Source organism: Lissotriton vulgaris, chromosome 5, assembly GCF_964263255.1.
Source record: "Lissotriton vulgaris chromosome 5, aLisVul1.2, whole genome shotgun sequence".
In the NCBI taxonomy this organism is placed as follows: domain Eukaryota; kingdom Metazoa; phylum Chordata; class Amphibia; order Caudata; family Salamandridae; genus Lissotriton; species Lissotriton vulgaris.
In genome coordinates this window covers 864,157,599-864,177,516 of record NC_141693.1, presented here as the reverse complement: position 1 = coordinate 864,177,516, position 19,918 = coordinate 864,157,599, and the positions used below count along the sequence as shown (strand labels likewise).

Genomic DNA, 19,918 nt, shown 5'->3' with positions numbered 1-19,918 from the left:
AGCTCGCATCTTTTTTCCTTAAAAAGTCCTGGGCCTTGGGTCGGCGCTGTTGGGATTAGGCGAGTGCTATTTTTGCAATCTCATACATTCGCTATTTGGAAATATGAATCAGGTTTGAAGCTCTGCACTGCAGAGAGAAGTGAACCAAGGTCCAATCAGAGTCATATTGGTGTGGAACTCAGAGTCATTTGTTCCAGTGCTGCAATCCCTTCTGCATTCCGTCCATCATTTGTGTGTCTTTTGCTTTCACGCCCTAAGTGTACCAGGTATGCCCAGACCAGGGTTCCATGCTCACTGCGCCACTTGATTAAAGCTAGCCTGGCTGATGAGGGATGATGCATAGAAACTGGCCCTAGGATTTTTGTTTCTGGTCCAGGAAGGACCTGGCTTGGCAGTTAGGGCTAGATTGTTCCCATGAGGCACAGGGTCAAGACTGATTTGCATATGGCTGGGTCTAAACTGGGGTGGCATGGTGAGCAAAAGAATGATGGATTTTTAACACATATCTCTTGACTGGGGGTGAATGTTTGATTTGCTCCGCATTCTGTCCATCATTTGTGTGTCTTTTGCTTTCCATCCCTCGGAATGGCATGCACTTCTAGGCTGTTTGGTAAGTGTTATTGGGTCCAACAGCGAATGAATAGTCGTAAATAATATGGTTGTTTGTGTACCATGGTCGATTCAATGACTGTCACCCCTTTTCATATTATTTTTTTTTTTTTAAAGATTTCATGAATGTTCTTTTCTTTATCTGCTTTTATTTAAGTGTTTAATAATGGAAACAGACACATTCATGGGTTTTTTGCTATGATCATTCCCTGGAGGCACACATTTCTCTATTTTTTGCTAAGCAATAAACAGAAATCCTCACTCGGATATATATGATATGTAAAATTGGTGCGGTGACCGCCAGTTATTGAGAATCAACTAAGTTCAATGGTGCACTTAATGGGAAAAGTCATTTTGGGACCCACACCTAAACCACTTCTACTCAACATACACGCTCTTGTGTTTTTCTTACTCTTCTCATTCTCTCTTCATCTTTGTACATATCTTACTAAAGACGTTCAGTCTGGCCTAACCGTATTTTGCCAAATGTGTTTAGAAGTGGTTAAGAGAGGCTCATGTTACAACTGTCTCAAACGGTCCTAGAGATGGCATTTGCTGTGCATCAATTTATTATTTTTGTTTCTTGATTGTTATTACTCTGTATACTCTTATATGATTGATACCCTATTTTTGCAACTCACTGTCTACAGAATCTCATATTGATTCAAGAGTCTTGTTTATCCTACCTACTGTTTCTGTAAAGCGCTCTGATATCTGCAAAGATCTTGTTCGCGCTATATAAAACTTTAAAAATAAATAAAATAAATAAATCAAGACGTGGCCTGTCATAACCGTAGATATGCAACTGGGTGTTGGATACTGCACACTTTTCAATAAAAACTTTCTTGACTCATGTTTACAAGTCTTCGTCTTTCCATGATTATTTGCAATTTTTTTCTGTGACTTTTTTTTCTTTCTTCTGCAAATACTGGTATGTGGAGGGTGGCTGGGTGTGTTTATTGGCAATACTTTGTTCTTGACACCATTGATCATGTACTTTGCGTGTTTCTGTAAGTACCATTTTGTATACTGTGTGTGCCCCTGGTCGATTAAATTGTTGCTTCTGTGTTTGTGAGTGTCTGTGCGGCCACGTGTTTGTTGAGCTGGACCTTTGCGTTTGCCTTCGATGCCAGCCTGAATGTGATTTGTCATTGTTTCCATGACCATGTGATATTGTATTTTTGCGGATCTCTCACTCTTGCTATGTCTCTGTACTGGAGGTATACTAGTCAGGTCGTGAACCTGTGATGGTAGCTTTGCGAATCTAGGGATCTGTGTGGTAGCGGATTACTCATGGTGCAGTTAGTTCGCGGCTGCATGTGCATTCGGACGTATGATGGGTGTGTGTGTATATATATATATATATATATATATATATATATGTGTATATATGTATGTATATATATATATATATATATATATATATATATATATATATATGTGTATGTGTGTATATATATGTGTGTGTATATATATGTGTGTATGTATATAGATGTGTGTGTGTGTGTGTATATATATATATATATATATATATATATATATATATATATATATATATATATACACACACACACACACACACAAACACTTTTGCGATGTGTGTGACTGCTCGTGCGCATCCGCATGGATATTTGTGGTGAATGTCTGCCTGCATGGGTTCAGTGTAGGTGGAGCACTTTCCCATAGTGCATGCTGGCCGCTGAGAAGTGACAAACCTTGGCTATTACAAGTGCTTTAAAGTGAAAGCAGTGCCATGTCTCGGTTATTGAGCGTTCATGCCCATTGACTGCACTTTGCTAGGTGCTTGTGACCGCAGGGGGCGTGCACCACGCCCTACACTCTAGCAGTGGGTGGTGTCCTCCAGGGACTGGCCCGCACCATGAAGGTTGCGTGATACGACGAGTGGTTGAGCTCGCCGGGGAGGTTTCCATCCACACAGTCAGCTCCCGCCATGACATTTACTGGCTCGCATGCCCTATCATTATGTAATTGACGCAAGGAGCCGGCGCTGCCGCAATCGCACTGAAAATCGCCCAAAAAGTTAGTTGTTCGGCGAGCGCATAGAATTGTTCCTTGGAAGGTGTGGAGGCTGTTTCACGCTAGGCTTGCTCTGCTCAGCCCTATTGCACGCGCCACAGCAATTTGAAAAACAAATTATTTTCCCAGCCCAGATGGCCGAGGCGGTAGGAACAGAGGGGAAGGCTCCGGAGCAATGCGCTTCTCTGATCGCTCGGTTGAAGGCAAGGGGTGGGCGCACGTTATCTAACCTTTCTCACGTTTCCATTGTTTCCAGGAAATTATTCTGTGGCGTGGAGCTCCCGGCAAAATTGCAGAGGAGGCGCAGCAATGCGCAGGCGCGGCGCGGGCATCCTGGGATAGGCGGAAGGTAAGCGCTGGATTTCAGTATTGGACTGCGTGTGGGGAGGTGTAAATTATTGCGGCTGTAATTGCCTTTCAGGGCCTCTTAGACAGCATGGTTTAGTGGTTCCCTCCTGTGGTTAGTGGATGAGACCAGAGTGCCCTTGCAAAGACTTGTTCCTGAAAAAAAAGCCCTTAAAGACTCACCCCTCCAGAGAAGGTGGGCAACTTTGCACCAGACAAGGTTAGGCCTGGGTACACATGGAAGACTAGTTTAGAACCAACAGCTGGGCCGCCGCTTCAGGATCCTTTATCTTCACAGAACTGAGCAAGACTGCTCATGCAATGCATGTTGATCTGTTTGTTGGAGTAGTGCTAAATCACACAAGATAAAAGTACTGGTCTTGGTTTCATCTCTCTGTGGTTCCTTGGCACTGTTTCTCTGTCTGAGCTCCTGTGTCACCTTTTAATCTTGCCCGGGTTTCCCTGTAGTGTGAAGCCAACAATCTGGGGTGTGCTGGAGCCCTTCATTCTGAATTAGTTTTTTGCATTCCGACAGTGGTGGGGGCTGGTAGTCTAGTATTGGCAGCTAGCATTATCAACCTTGCTTTAATGGAGTTGATGACTGCAGCCTAGTGATTGGCTTGTGCTATATGGTTTTCCATTGGCGGGAGCCCTAAGTGATGGCACTCCATTAATAAAATTGCTGAGAACCCAATTAAATAGTTTGAGTTATAAGCTTTCTTTAAAGGGTTTAACGTGCTCCTGAATCACTGACTCCTCTGATGAGTTTGCTTGCAACTCTTAGAGATAAAATAATTCTTTAGCGTTCAATTTGTGGATACTCAAGAAGTCATTTGGTCTCTCACTGAAGGACATGGAGGCTGCTGTCCTATATTAGTTGACACAGCTGAGCCTCAATTGATGAATATGCATGACATCCTGCATCGCTCCATAGTATAGCAGAGGCTCCATTCATTCACATCTGTCACTGAATGCGATTTCACATGTTGTCATTGGTGGGAATCGTGGATGCTCTCAGTCACAAGGCGCTGCCTCAGTGTCCTCATTGATGAATGTATAGGAGGCCCTCAGAAACTAGGTTACATCACGGTGTCTGATGGGTTGGTAAGTTGCCATCTGACATTGAATAGTTTAGCATTTTCTGTAACTGATGAAACAATGAAAAACATCCTTGGTCACTGTGTGATATTGCATTGTTGGATATGTTAGATACTCTGTCGGTGTGTATGTTTTTCTTTGGTGACTATGGGATACGTCCTCAGTCTTTGCACCATATTCCTCTTTCTACACTGAGGGGTTCCGCTGAGCAGCCCTCCATCACTTGATGGTATATGAAGCGCCCTGTTCGCTGGATGAGACTGTATTGCTTGCTTCTCTTAGGTTCATATGATTTTTGCCCTCAATCACTCAGACAAGTAGTTGTATCTGCGGTCATGGACCGGCCTTTGTCTTATGTCACCAGATGGTGGTGCACTGCTATAGTTGCTGGATATAAAAACACCTGTAGTGCATGGCTAATACTGCATTGTTCAACACTAATGTAGAAGCAGTCACTAGGGCATGTAGCTATGACCAGAATGACGGACCAATGTGAGGTCCTCTGTTACTATATGTTAATGTTAATGAAATTTGTACAGCGCACAAATACCCTCAGGTGTCTTGGCGTTAACAGACAAAAAGTGCTGTGTCCCCTATACTTACTACTGAAATAGCCAGGTCTTAAGCTGTTTCCTAAATTCCAGATGATGGGTAATTTTTCCGAGATATAACTGGAGAGAGTTCCATTTTTTGATGGTATTAAAGGCTAAACTCCTCCCACCCCAGTTCATCTTCTGTATCCTGGCTGGCTGCATAAGGTAAGCATTTGCTGACCGCAGCACTCTGTTTGGGGAATACCATCTAAACAGATTTTCTTGTAACTTTGGTCCTTCTCTATGTAGTGCCTTATGAGCAATGCAGAGAGTTTTACATTTTATCCACTGGCAAACTGGCAGCCAGTGGAGTTTTCTCAGTTCAGCTCTAACCAATTGAAATTTTTGGAATATCCAAAATCAATATTGCAGCCGCATTCTGTACTGCCTGTAATTTCCTAAGGAGGGCAGACTGAACCTTAATGTACAAACTGTTACAATAGTCTAGTTTGGACAGGACTAATGCAGTTACTTGCATTAAGGAAGAAAAGCGCATACAATTGTTTCAATTAAGTGTCTTTATTTATTTTTTACAATATATGCTTCTTGTAACATTGTTGACATATACTTTCTTACCCTTTCTTTTGATTCCTAAAGCCGTATTAAATACAAACTCTTTTATATATACACCTGTCTGTTCCGCTCTTTATATTTAGATCATTGTGTGACTATTGTAAATTCAACTAATAACTTTCTTTGCTTAATTGCACAGTAGACCAACATCCATTTGGGTCTTAAGTCAGCATCTATAACTAAATGTTCTAAACTGTATTAACAAAATCCCTTGAAGGTACCTTTACCCTCTCGGAATAAGATTGAAGCTTCTAATCAAGGGCGCTAAATCTGCGACACAAATATTAAAAAGCGTAGGGCTCAAAGAAGAGCCCTTTGGGACCCCGCACGGGAGAGAAAAAGGTGCCGACGTAAAATTCCCCAGGTGTACTGGTTGAGTTCTCTCAGATAAAATGGCATTGTATTGTTCTGTGTGATGGATACTGAAGCAACCACTCACTCACTGGCTGATAATGGCATGGTTTCCAGTGGTGCATATTGATCGGTGTACACCGATGGACCAGGCAAGAGGCCCTATTTCATTAAACTGTATTGCATTATCTTTGATGAACACAGAAACGTTCAGAGTGGCTGACTGATATGGCATTGTTTCCTGTTCACAAGTACGTGGTGGTCCCTCGGTCACTGGGGCATTTTGATCTGCGTACACTGATGGACCGGGGAGATACCCTCTGACACTACAACGTATTGCATTATCATTATTGAGGATATCGAAACACACATAGTCGCCCGGTGGTACAATTTTTTCCCTTCTAGTGGATCTGGTGAGTGCTCTTCTTCACTGCGTGATAAGCAACGGCATCAGTTGATACACCGGCAGAAGGCAATCAGTGCTGGCTCAGTATTGCAGTTTCTCATATAACATACCCACTGTCAGTCATTCGTTTAAACTACAGTGCCTTTATTGGCATAGGCTCTCATCACTCTTTGGGATTCTTCTCTGCCCATTGGTGCATCTGTGAAGTGCCCTCCCTCCCAGGGTGATGACGTAGTCTCTTCATTGAGGGTAGTTTGTGTAGCCGCAGCCACTGTCTCCCAGCTTCTGTTTTTGGATTGTGGTGAGGGGGTGTGCTTCAGACTCCGTATGTTGTGCGCCCGCCTCTTGCAGTTTTTATCAAACCATCATAAGGAGTATTCTCGTTTCGTAATTCTTAATTTTATGAGGCATGCTTTGGGCAGGAGTAATGCTGTAAAAAGGAATCATTGAAGAAAACAACGTTTACTAGTATTTCTTGAATGCGCTCTGCTCACTGAACGTTGTGAAATTGGGAACTTCTCACATTCCGCATGACTCACACAGGAACCGAAATGACTTCAGTCATTTGCAGGGTTGTCGCGTGGTTCACGATTTGCTAGAAAGAGGATCTGAAATCGAAAGTCTTTTTGAAGATTCTCCTCATTTAGGGCAAACTAGTCCGAAGGAACCGCCTCTCTGATGTCTGAAATAACACAAAGAAAGGGGCGATTGAAAATATATATCTTCCCCCACGTGTAATCATGCCTATCAGCGCTTTGCCGCGGCACTTAAATTGTCATATTTCTGGTGCACCTGTTCGGCGTCTCTGTGATTACGCTGGAAAGGGTGTAATTGTGCCGCGGTTTCTGCCGCGCGCGAGACTGGCAAGACACCTTGAGCCGCCCCACGTGCAGGCCTCAAACCCACTGGTTACAAAACGCACCTCCTCGAGCCCGGCTATTACGGTCGTTTGTGACCTTCGCAAAGAGAAAGCGATATACCTGCCGCCGCACGTGGCCCGGAAAGGCAATGCTTTGATCCAGGCCTTCCGGGTAATAACTTCCGCCCGACTACCTTCCTCGCTTTAGGCATTTCACTTAAATCCAATAAAAGTTTGTAACTGCACAGACCTGTGCCTGCTGTGGTTTTCAAAAAGGCATTGCTTCGGTTTGGAGCCCACCCCAATCCCTGGAACATCTAAAGGAAACCATTTGACTTGTCACGCAGTGCCTACTTCCGGTCTGCAAGAGTAGGTCAAGTTCCGGTCTGGGAGAGAATTTGATAGGAAGTTCTCACACCGCTGGCTGGGGAAGCATAACGTCTGCACAGTGAACCCGTTTCTCTAAGGCTCTCCAGTGTAAACATGTCGTAGATAACCTTGCAGGCTACTGCCAAGAAAAATAAGTGATTGTTAAAATGTGCTTTATTTTATTGATGTGTTTTGGGTGAAGCTACTTCACCTTTCATGTACGTTATTCACTAGTCGTCAATATAAGAGATTTGATGAATATGCATTTTAAAGAAATCATTTTTTTCAGTAGAACATCGTGCTGCCGTTTGGTCTGTTTCTGAATGGTCTATTTTTTGGCAGATAAGAAAAGTGATGCACACAAATATGATCTTCCTGGGATCACACGGGTTGATCCACTGGGAAAGCGGAGTTATTGCAATGTAGCGTTTAGACTCGTCTCCAAAAAGGTAGACCCGACACCTTTTTTTTTTTGACTCCTCTATCCATAGGCTGTAGCATTTAGTTCGCCAGATGACACACTCTACGTTTGCAATCTGTAAATGTGTTTCTTTTTTTTAAAAAGGCACAGTTGGTGTTTAGACCATCAGTGTCAGTGATTCAGTGCTTTTAGGCTGGTACAGGGAATACGTGTCTCACGGAGGTGGAGCTTATGTTTCTACTCAAATAATTTCATATTGTGGCATTAGACACCCATTATCCCTCCTGAGCCTCTAGGAAGTAGCAATGCTCAAGACATTTGATCTCTATAGCCCTGACCTGTTGTTTCAAGAGCCATTTTAAGGACAAACATTTATATTAGACAGTCCACCTCGTCTTTCTGCATCATTAAGGTGTTGCTTTCCTTGTTTTATTCTAACAATATCTAATAGATCAGCTTCGAAGAGCCACACTGCATGTGTGATTGTTTTACACCATTGAGAGAAATTTGCCTTGGATCAGGTTTAAGGTTCTACTTCCTCGAGATTGGTATTCGGAGCATTGTTTGGAACATGTTAAGCATATAAGTGGTTGGATATCAGAGGAAATTTGCAGGTTTGCAGTTTTCTTTGCTTTAATTATTTCGAGAGAGATTAGCGAGTGTTCTTCTATTGGAAATGTTTGATGTTCAGCTGCACGTCATTGTGGGTGAGATTTTTTGTCATCTTCATCAAGCTGAATAGTATATAAGAAAAGAAGCTTTTAAAGGGGGCTTTTTTGGCCCTATACAAGAGCTTACACAACAATAAGAGCTTTGCTCACCGTCTCCCCCTCATCAGGATTTCTGGATGCTATATCAACACAAAGACACTGGAAGGGAGGGGGTTTTATATGATGAATCCGAGGAAGAATCCTTTGAAAATATTCAGCATATCATGTAACCCCAAACATCAACCATCCCATCGACCCCCTGCCTTCCCCTTTTGGAAGCAAGCTGCCCACTCCATGTGAGGAACCTCCCAGTCCCTCTCCCCCGACCCCAGGAACCAACAATTGTTTATATGAAATATCCGTCACAGAAAGCCAAATGAAATGAAGTGTATTTGTGTTCATTTATTGTTCGAATGGTGTGGAGTCCCAGCTCATGTCCCATTAAGTTAAAGATCTATTTGATCTGTCTGAGTAAGCAGTGCCAGGGGTCTGAGTCAGGAATTTGCAATGTTAAAGTCCTCCTCTATTGGGATATCTCAAGGCATAGAGCTGTGTAGCTTGAACGAATAAATGCACGCCTGTGTGGCTGTGGGGGCATAATAGGTCTGGGCTAAGGGTCCAACCAGGGAGTCTATGAGCAGAGTATCCACCCTCAATGCAGATCTGTTTCTTAGGGTAAATAAATGCATTACTATGTGCAGGAATCGTTCAGCAATGAAGTGACACTTATCTAATGTGACTGATATGCGGGCTGTCTCAGGCCAAGGGTAAGAAAAGAAGGCGAGTAGAGGCCAAGCGAGTGGTACTTCGGGACCCTGAATATTGCAATGTACTTGAATTGTTAACTAGCAAAAATGATTAACTCGTCAAGGGTGAAACATTTAAAAGGTCATTTTTTTAATTTATGAAGTGGTTTCATACACCAAAGAGAAGGAAATTGTGAGAAATTGTTACAGTACGAGTCATTATGGAAAGGTGTGTTGAATTCACAAACACCATAGGGCTTTGATGTATCCAAGACCTTTTGTGTTTTCTCTAATTAGGTAACATGGTTCTATCCATTGGGAAGTTTGCTCTGTGAGTGATTATTTGGGCTTGTGCATACTGATGTTGGAATGGAGGCGATATAAATGCATCTAACTTGTACATTTCAAGATTGAGCACACTGTGGCATTGGAACAGGATTGTAAAGACCCAGACAGAGAGCTTTGATAATAATGAGATGAAAGTTAAGCGGTTTGGAAAGTGTGGTAAACTGGTTCGTACAAGGGGTTCTTTCTCTCTGTTCATGACAAGCTGACAATCTTGGCCCTTATAACTGGTAGAACGTATGCCATCCCGTACCCTTCCTTTTTGTAGCCTAAGTGCAAAACGCATTAAGACCATGCCCATGGAAGCAGGTTCTGATGTCATTTGTCAGGTGTTTTAATTGGTTGAAGGTTTTCCTGGAGGTACATTGTCTGGCTGGACCATGTGAGGTCCCTTTCAAGTTCACCTGATTGAGAATTGGAGTTGGAAACACTGCATTTGAGTGCACGCCTCTCCAGGAGAGCTTGGCTATTTGAGGACTCTTCATGGGTTAGTGCCACCTTTACACAAACATGGTTATATTTTATTATTCATTATCAAATTATATGATGCATCTGATTAGGGAATAAACAAATAACCTTATTCGTAAAAAAGTTAAAAAATAAATTGATTAATAGATGTACATAAAATGAAATTAAAAAAAGTATATTGTTAAATGTAGATAAAGGACGTAGAAAATATAATACACTATTAGATATACCAAACTAGTAACACAATTGGTTAACATAAAAAAACAGCGAAAAATCAGAAATAGCTATGTTAAAGTAACTGTATTGAGACATACATAATAATGACAGGCCAGACCTTGGCATCTTGACGTCTCCTTGAAATCTCAGATTCACACCTCCTTGAAATCCCATCTTTCGAAAAGTCAAAGACACTGAAATGATCCTTCTCACGAGGGCTCTCTTGTCTTGAGGTCTCTAACTCCATCAATTTGTGCCTCAAGTCATAACGTCTTATGAAGCATTTAAAGAATAATTCATATATGTATTGTTTTAACTCCACCTTAAAACCTTTGAATGTAAAAACACGTGCCCTTTAATTCTCGATGGACTTAACTGCATAGTTTTTCTGTGTTTTTATATTGGTTACAGCTATCCATCCTTCTCTGTTTACTTATCGACATTAGGCGTAGCACTTTTTATTGACGCATACATGAAGCACTTTTATTGATCGATTTTATGATTTCGGTTTTGCTTAATACTTTTCATATTATTTGTAATCACTCTCTTGTATCTGGATCCCTGATAACTTGACCTCTTGCAAAGTCCTCATTAGGTTAGTCCAGAATATAAGACTGCTAAATAAGTGAGTGCTCACTTTCTGTAAACAGACCTTTAAATCTTGCTCTTATCTTGACACATTTGTTGTGCATTCAAAAACGGAGATCAAATGTCAGGCTCTGTCTTCTGAGGGAGCTTGGTGTTATAGTTTTATTTCTGTGACTTCAAAGTGAGAAGATTTAGGTGACAATCTTTCTGTGAAAGCAAAGGTTGTTTTCTAGCCCACACCAAAATTTAAATGTCTGGATGGTGGAAACATATTTTAATGTATGTATGTATGTATAGGCATTTATATAGCGCACTACTTACCCGGAGGGTCCCAAGGCGCTTCGACCGCTGCGAAACCCTTCCTGGCTTCCCTGAGAGATGGTCCCTTAATGGGTATCTCCAGGGTGAGACCAGGCATCCCCGGCGGTCTGGTGGGGCCGTTAGTGAAGATGTGGCAAGCTAATGCCCAGAGTTGCCGAGTGTGAACGCTGATCAGAGTGGGCACCGAGGCGAGAGAATTATCAAGTCCGCTGACCCTGGTCCAGAAACCTGCCGCGCCGGGAATCGAACCCTGGTCCCGGGCCGTCCTCTGCTCTCGGGTCTGCCGCCTCTAACCAGTGAGCCACACTACTTCACTATGACCCAAACACATCAATACACTAAGTGATAAATTTCCACATATTATCATTTATGCGCTGTATACTTTTATCAGTAAAGCTTAATGTCTGTACAAATGTGATGGTCATTTCAATTATGTTGTCTGCAATGGTAGTGTGCTTCCACACCATACATACTCCACACCATGCCACTCTACTACACTCTATGACATGTCACTCCACTCCATTCTCTGCCACTCCACTCTATGCCACTCCACGCTACTCCACTCTGTGCCACTCCACTTTACTCTACGCCACTCCACTCTACGCCACTCCACTCTACGACTCGTCGCTGCACTCTATGACTCGCCGCTCTAGGGCACGCCGCTCCCCTCTAGGGCACGCCGCTCCCCTCTAGGGCACGCCGCTTCCCTCTAGGGCACGCCGCTTCCCTCTAGGGCACGCCGCTTCCCTCTAGGGCACGCCGCTCCCCTCTAGGGCAAGCCACTCCCCTCTAGGGCACACCACTCCCCTCTAGGGCACGCCGCTCTCCTATAGGGCACTCCGCTCTCCTCTAGGGCACGCCGCTTTCCTCTAGGGCACACCGCTCCACTCTACGACATGCCGCTCCACTCTACAACATGCCACTCCACTCTACGACATGCCACTCCACTCTACGACATGCCACTCCACTCTACGACATGCCACTCCACTCTACGACATGCCACTCCACTCCACAACATGCCACTCCACTCCACTCTACGACATGCCACTCCACTCCACAACATGCCACTCCACTCCACTCTACGACATGCCACTCCACGACATGCCACTCCACTTCACAACATGCCACTACACTCCACAACATGCCACTACACTGTATGATAATGTCGCCCCACTGCACTGTACTCTACATCATGTCATCCCACTCTACACCACTCCATTCTATGACGGTCTATGGCACGCCACTCTACGACAAGCTGATTCACTGTACTCTACGACACCACTACACACTATGCCACTCCACTCCTCTCCACTCTATGCCCCTTCACTCTGTGCCCCTCCACTCTTCTAAATTTTACTCCACTCTTCGACACTTCACTCTTCGACACTTCACGCTGTGACACTTCACTCTGCGACACTTCACTCTGCAACACTCCACGACACTCCACTTCCACGACACTCCACTTCCACGACACTCCACTTCCACGACACTCCACTTCCACGACACTCCACTTCTACAACACAACACAACACTCCACTTCCACGACACTCCACTCTACAACATGCTACTCCACTCTGTGCCACTCTACACCCCTCCATTTTATGTCTCTCCACTTTATTCCACTCTGATACTCGACTCTATTACACTCTATGACACTCTACTCTATTCCACTTTATGACACTCTACTCTATTCCACTCTATGACACTCTACTCTATTCCACTCTACTCCCTCCCCGACACTCAATACGACTCCACAACACTCTGCTCCTCTCTGTGCCACACTACTCTACTCTGTGCTCCTTCAATCTACACCCTGTCACTCTATTTAGTCTACTCATTCCACTTAACTCTAAAACATTCTACGCCACTCTACGCCACTCCACTGTGTGACACTCTACAACACTCCCCTCTCCACCACTAACTTTTAGCCATGCTAAACAGCAGAAACCCTAGTACAACATGGATAAAACACATTTCCAAAGCCAATAGCTCTTGCATGGACGTGACCTATTGGCTTTGCTTGTTTTTTCTAGCTGTGGTGTGAAATAATAGCAGCATAACATAAAAAGATCCTGTAGGAAGTGAACCATGTCAGGTGACAGGAAGTACTGAAGAGCAACATTTCACATGATAGGAAGTCCTGAATGTGGTACTCCTTTCTGTATGTCTTACTACTTTAAACACTGGATACAAATAGAACATTTTTTATTTACAACATTGTCAAGCTGGTTGCTCTAAGCAAGTGAATGAATGTGTGTGTTTCTTGTCTGTACGTCGTCCTGCATTACTCACTTTGCCCAAATAATGCGTTGTTTTGAAGCTTGTAAAGAAAATGGTATGGTGTGTGAGTTTGTGTGTGGTGCTTTGTGGGGGCAAGGGTTGTGGGTGGCTGTTGGGTTTTTCGGGTTTTGTGCTGCAGAGGTGTGGGCCTCGCTGCGGCATCCCTGTGGCCACTATTGTTTTCAGTGAATTTCTAAGTTTTTAAAATTCTATTTCCGAACTATAACGTGCATGTAACCTTTGATCTTTTTAAGTGATTTTTTTAAAATTCCATTTCCTAACTATAAAGTCCCTGTATCCTTTGTTTGTTCAGTGAATTTCAACTTTTAAAAATACTATTTCATATGTATAATGAGGTATATCTCCACTAAACATGATAACTTTCAGTTGGGTACATGAAATATGAAATAACTGATTTTTTTAATCTACTGGACGTGTCGTCTTATTGGTTTATATGAGGAATAGATAGTGAAAATCGATGTCAAAAGTTTGGGAGTTGTTTTCCATAAGCTGGCCATACTTGTCTCAAAAGGCACAACCAGTATTGTATGTGAGGTTTGTTAGTGTTCTTCTAACCTCTGTTTAATAATATAATCTTCATATATATACATTTTTTAAAATAAAAATTTGGGCTTTGCGCACCTGTCGTGGTGGGTTCGCAACTGCAGCATGGTTTTACCAGAGCTTAAACCGGTATATACGCAAATTATAGGGTTTGTTTAAGATACGTACTTAACTACTATAGCAATAAAATTAATATAAGTACAAAGGGGAATATTTTAAAGCTCATTGTAATCGTTTTTGGCAAGATGGGACACCTCCGTGCACCATAGTGGCATGATTTTCCGAATGCACGATGTGTATGCGGCTCTGGTACAATTTTAGTAGAAGTAAAAGACCTATATAAACAGTTAAAAAGTTTTATTTATAGTAAGAGGGATAATATTAGAGTTTTAAAACTAGTATAATAATACTGCGTCACTCTGTGCGGGTCTATGAGTGGGTGCATGAGTCTCTTACTGGGCCTGTCAGTGGGTGCATGAGAATATGTGAGGGTCTGTCATTTAGTGCACGAGTCTCAGAGTGGGTTTGTGAGTGGATGTATGAATCTGTGTGGGTCTGTCAGTGGGTGCGTGACTCTCTGGGCTGGTCAGTGAGTTAGTGTCTGAGTGGGTCTGTGAGTGGGTGCATGAAAGATTCAGAAAAAGTCATACATTTACTTCTATTTTGACCTAATGCCCCTGTATTTTGGGATTCTGATAATATTTGCCTTAGAGGTAAGTGTTCTTTTTTATCATTGGCAGCTATATTCTTTTGATGTTTTGATAATTATTATTGAGATTTTTAGACTGAGATTCTTGTCTAGTTTGGTAAGTGCTTCTTTAACATTAGTCGAACTTTGTTCTTCAAGAACTTCAATGCCTTCAGTATCTTAGTCATTTTTGGAGCATGTCTTTTTGCAGTATTGATTTCTAATACCACACAGGTTCTAGAGCATTGGTGTAAAATGTAAATTAAGTCCCGCTCGATTTCAGATTTTCTGCAAATATAGCTGAGCCTTTCGGATCTATAGGCCAAATGGAATTCTTCTGCCTTTAAGATGCCCTGTCATTAAAAACCCATGTAATCTAGTCCAAATTATTTGTTTTTCTTTTTTTCGAATTGGTCTATTTTACTCTGGAGTATGGCATTATTAATGGTACTTGTGGGTTTCGGAAACTAAGACCCAAGTGTGTGTTTTTTAATATATTTTTCTTACAGGATAATGTCTCTATTAGACATGATTTGGTAGTAAGGTGGATGAAAGAAAAGTAGAAACACGGGAAAGGGACCTGTGTGTATGGTAGTACTGAAAGCCTTTGCTGGCTTAACTGCATCCAACCTATACTATAGTGAGATTGGGCTGCCCATATACCTACCAACTTGGGTAAAGTACAAATAATATAGGAAGAGGTAACTTACATTGAACTATGTAATTCAGGTACTAATGTGCTTTTAACTGTTTACAGCCACCAATAGATTTAGAACCTGTATAGGTCTATTTAGAGAAATGTCTCCTTTTTCATTTAAATATCAGTGATTTTTTTTCATAAAATAACTGAAGGAACCCATCTTCCTATATTCTAAGCAGCTAAAAGATAACTCCTCCTTCTGCCAGGGGTGAGAATAGGTAGTGTTAGGTCTGTGTTGTACTACTTCAGCCTGTGAAGTGTTTCAACAAAATGACACCTTGTTTACTGCTGGGGAGGACCGGGTTCATTTCTGATCTTCATATTTACTATCGCACAGGGCATCTCAGTGAATTCCAGTGCCTCTGTAGTCAATACAAGATATGTGGAAGGGTCTATAGTATACTTCTTTTTCTACTTGTGACTTTATAACCACTTAATGATTTATTGTGCAACTATGACTCTTATGACTCCCCTCGTGCATCTCTTGTAAACGTTATCACATAACATGTTAAGTGCTCTGATGCCTTCGGGTCTAGTTAGCGCTATAATGAAAATAAAAAATAATAATAATGAAATAATATTCAGAAAATACCTTGGAGACAAAGTCTGGCCTATTGGCTTTGTCAAAGCTTATTTTAAAAGAAGTCAGCTTTTGTTTTACTAGTAATAAGAGTTCTGAAGTGTCAGACGGTCATGCCGGAGTAGATGATCTGTCAAGGTTTTTTCTTTTCTTTCTGGTACTAGTAGTCTTAATCTTAATATGGTAGAAGCAGAACTAAAAGTACTAAAATCTAAATTTAAAAATAAGTATTGGCTAAGTCAGTAGGTCTTTCCTTTGGGACCCATTGGCTTTGCTAAGGCTTTCTGTCAATGCTGTACAGTAGCTGCAGTAAGGCGCGATGACCCGGCTGACACGTACACACGTTGTGACGTGCGTACCTGCTTAGGCACATGAACATTCAGAGTGACACTGTACCATTTTTAGTACTTTTTTTATTCATCTTTATTTACCCATCTGAAATATGTGTTGGTAAAGAAAAAAGCAGCAAAGCAAAAGCTCTTTGTTTTATTAATTCAAAGAGGCCAGCACCAGTTTGCCTCTTTGTCCTCCACATAAAAATTTAAAAATATATTTTTAAAAAGTGAGATGCGTAGAGGACAATGGAGGACCAGGTAGGGGAGAAGCAACAAGGAATGGGTGGGGGAGGGGGAGGGGGAGAGAAGCAGCGTAAATGGGCTGGGGGAGAAGCGAGGAAGCAGAATGAAGCGCAGGGAAAGTCTTGGAGTTTGGTGGGGGACAAGCACAGAGAGAGAATGTGCAAAGCGAAGGAGACTGCAACATGGAGTGCACGGAGGCGTGCTTTTGGCAGTGGTCAAAAAGCACATCAGTGAGGGAGTTGGAATACACATGCACACTCTCACTGAGTACTTAAGTAAAACAGACAAACGCTGTTCACTAAAAGTAATCATTGGCAGGATAGAATCCAGCTTGTGAGGGAGATGGTGATGCAGCTTTGCTCTAGTTGAGAGGCAACCACAAAATTTCACAAACTGGGATAAGGAAATTGCTCGCCGTTGCGCTTTGCAATATATATATAGATTCTTTTATTTGCTACCTGGAAAAAAATGACAATATAGCACCTATCATATTGCAGGGGAACGCCACAAAAACGTTAGCATACGCTGACGATATTGCTATAGCTACCCCAGATCTTGTAGGTGCAATGCTGAAAAAGAAGCAAGCAAATGAGTGACCATAGAGCCAACCAATGGTGAGCCATTTGGCTACTTTAAATTCTTAGTAATCCCACAGTGGGTATTTTGCAGCCTGCACCTGCGCGCCTGTTCATTTTGGAAGTGGGAATCAAGAGTCCTTCTACTGGCGTCGTCGCTTGGGTCAAATTCTGTGAAATTCTGAAAATTGCTTCATTTCAACTGCCTCTGTTTCATCATTTGGTAAAGCATTGAGCATTTAAAACCCCTCTAGTAGCAATATTAAAACTGGACATTTTACCAGATAGCAAGGGTACCTTTCTATAAAGAAGTACCAGCTTATAGTGAGGCATAATGTCCACGTTTTAACAAATGTAAAATGGTGTCCATTTTAATGTTGGTAAAGATTATTTTTCTTCTGCTTTTAAGAAGAAAAACAACTCGAGGTCGGGTATGGAAGGAAGGATGGGGAGGGAACAGAGTTACTGGGTGGGGGTAGAGGTCAAGTAAAGGGTATATATTTCAGGGAGAACTGCACCAGCCTAAGGGCAGGCTTTCAAAGCCGCTACTCCTTTCTGCATTCCCAGTACATTGTTATCTGGAAAGTCTTATGTCTTGCAGAGCGCTGCAAAAGTTGAAATGCAAATTCCAGACCTCTGCCATTGTGCAAGACAGCTGAGGGCACATTTGCATTCACCGTCCTATAATAATTACCTTGCCAGGAGTGCCTGACGCCATTAGCTTCCCTCTGTTTGCCTGTGATAACGCCGCAGGCAGCAGTCCCCACCGCTAGACTATGGACTCTTCGAGAACAGCTCGAGGAACAAAGAAAATATCGTAACGTTTATACCAGCAGCGAGGTTTCTAAATGGCGCAGCGTTGTTTGAAAAATGGCTGTCTTCGCAATTAGGCAGCAAGACCCTCGTGGTCATTGGCAACTACTGATGACCTAAACTTAAAAATGTAGAATTTGTAGATTGATGATTGCTAGGCCCATCCAGTCTGCCCAATATGGCTACTCTGCGTACAATCTTTAACTGTACCGTTCCATACCATAGTCTATTGCTTGCATCTGTCGGTACCCTGGTGGTTGATGGCGTACCACTCATACTAGCAGGAGAGAGAGAGAGAGAGAGGAATGACTGGTGATGGTGTTTTAGAGCGGGAGGAAAGGAGGGTGTTGGTGTTCTGATTTACAAACCATTCCCAACCTCTAAAACAATCATTCTACTTTTACTTCAGACCGCTTGGTCCTCCATTCAATATAAAATAGGCACGCTGCTTGAACTAAGAAGTTGAAAATTGTCAATGAATGATAGTTTATTCTGCTGCCAGTAGACATTAATCAATTAATGATCTAGAGTTGAAACCATTACAGACCAACATATTGCCAAAGGATGATGTGCAGTTGAAAACTCCATAGAACAGAACATCATAAACGAATTCAAATATGGTTGAAAAAACTAGGAAGACTAACTTTGCCAGTGAATGATCTCAAGGTGAAATTACAGAAAAAGCAGAATGACATCCGTAGATGATGTAAGGTTGAAAACTTTCTAGAGCAGAACAGTGTTGAAGAAAAAGTACAGGTGAAAACCCTTGAGACTGGAGTATGTGTTTAACCCCTTGAGCGCTGATGACGGAACCGCTCCGTCATCAGCTGCGGTGGCGCTGTGCTGCTGACGGAGCGGTTCCGTCATGGCCCGCCCGCCGCTCATGCGCGGCGCGAATTCCGCGCCTGCGCTGAGCGTTCTATTGAGCGGGCGGGCCCATGATGGAACCGCTCCGTCATAAGCACAGCGCAACCGACGCTGGTGACGGAGCGCTTCTGTCACCAGCATGCGCCCACCGCTGTTCCGCCCCGCCCCCTTAGCACTGCGGCGGAATAGCCGCCGCAGTGAAGGGGTTAATGTTCAAAAATCCACTGGAGCAGAATGTTATACTGGATATTGAATAATGCCATACCAGATAATAACAACACATGTAAAAGTCCACATACGCTCTGTCCTTCTCTAAAAAACTTGTAAATCAGTCGGATCCCAAAGTTTGACTCTGACTTTTGATTCTGTAGAGATATTTGGACGCCACAAGGCAAAAACTTAACTGGTCAGAGGAGCTGATAATCTAGATTTGAAACATAGCTGTGCATTAAGGTGACTCCCAAAACCCACAAATAGGAGTGCAGAAGGCCGGCTATATTTCCTAAAGGTCGTCGGGTTTCACAGATTTGTGCCAGGAAGAGTGTGCACGGGGCTGCACGCCCCATGGCCACCCCTCTCCATTATATTGCAGGCTCCATCCCCTTACGCTCTACAAAGCCTAATTTTTGTGGTGTAGTAAAGGAGCAGTACTGGAAAAGACGACTGCCACCCCCACCGACTTGCCCCTGCGTGGCTGCTGGCACCCTGCGTGTGTCCGAGGGCTGCGAAGGCTTGTCTTTACACGTGACCAACGTGGCACTTCAGTCGGTACCCTGTGTCCATTGCTTTAAGTGGGCCGGGTCTCAAGGGGTCTGAGCACCAGCAGTTATTTAAAGGGGGCCTCGAAGCGGGTCTCTGTCTGGCTCTGTTTTGAGCCCAGGTACAGGCGGTCCGCTTTTTTCTGGCACTGCAGTGACAGCATACTGCTGTCACTGCAGTCCGGAAAAAAGTGCCAAGGCTCAAAACAGCCCGATAGAGACCCGTTGCGAGATAGCAAACACATCGATGTGCGCTGCTCAAACTACTTACAAGTGGAGAAGTTACGGCATGACGTCATGCCTGGTGAGCGATGTGGGGGAAGGGAAATTCTTTAAAAAGTAATTTTCTTTCTGGATTCCCCTTCTCTTCCTGAAAGGCAAGAGCAGCAACATTGTGGTAGGGTCACCAGGGCTTTAATTGGAATTTTTTTCAATATTATATGTATCAAGCCATAGTTGC

General features: G+C 43.0%; 1 protein-coding gene across 7 annotated transcripts in view; it reads left to right on the top strand.

Moving 5' to 3' along the window:
* ZMIZ1 (zinc finger MIZ-type containing 1) overlaps positions 1–19,918 on the top strand; it is a 535,099-nt gene that overhangs the window by 131,375 nt on the left and 383,806 nt on the right. For 6 of the 7 annotated variants that reach the window (XM_086922439.1, XM_086922438.1, XM_086922436.1 and 3 more), the window contains exon 2: positions 2,903–2,995. The exons of the other annotated variant lie outside the window; for it this stretch is intronic. The gene's annotated coding sequence lies outside the window, so the exon portion shown is untranslated. The remainder of the gene's footprint in view (positions 1–2,902; positions 2,996–19,918) is intronic. 7 annotated transcript variants of the gene reach the window in all.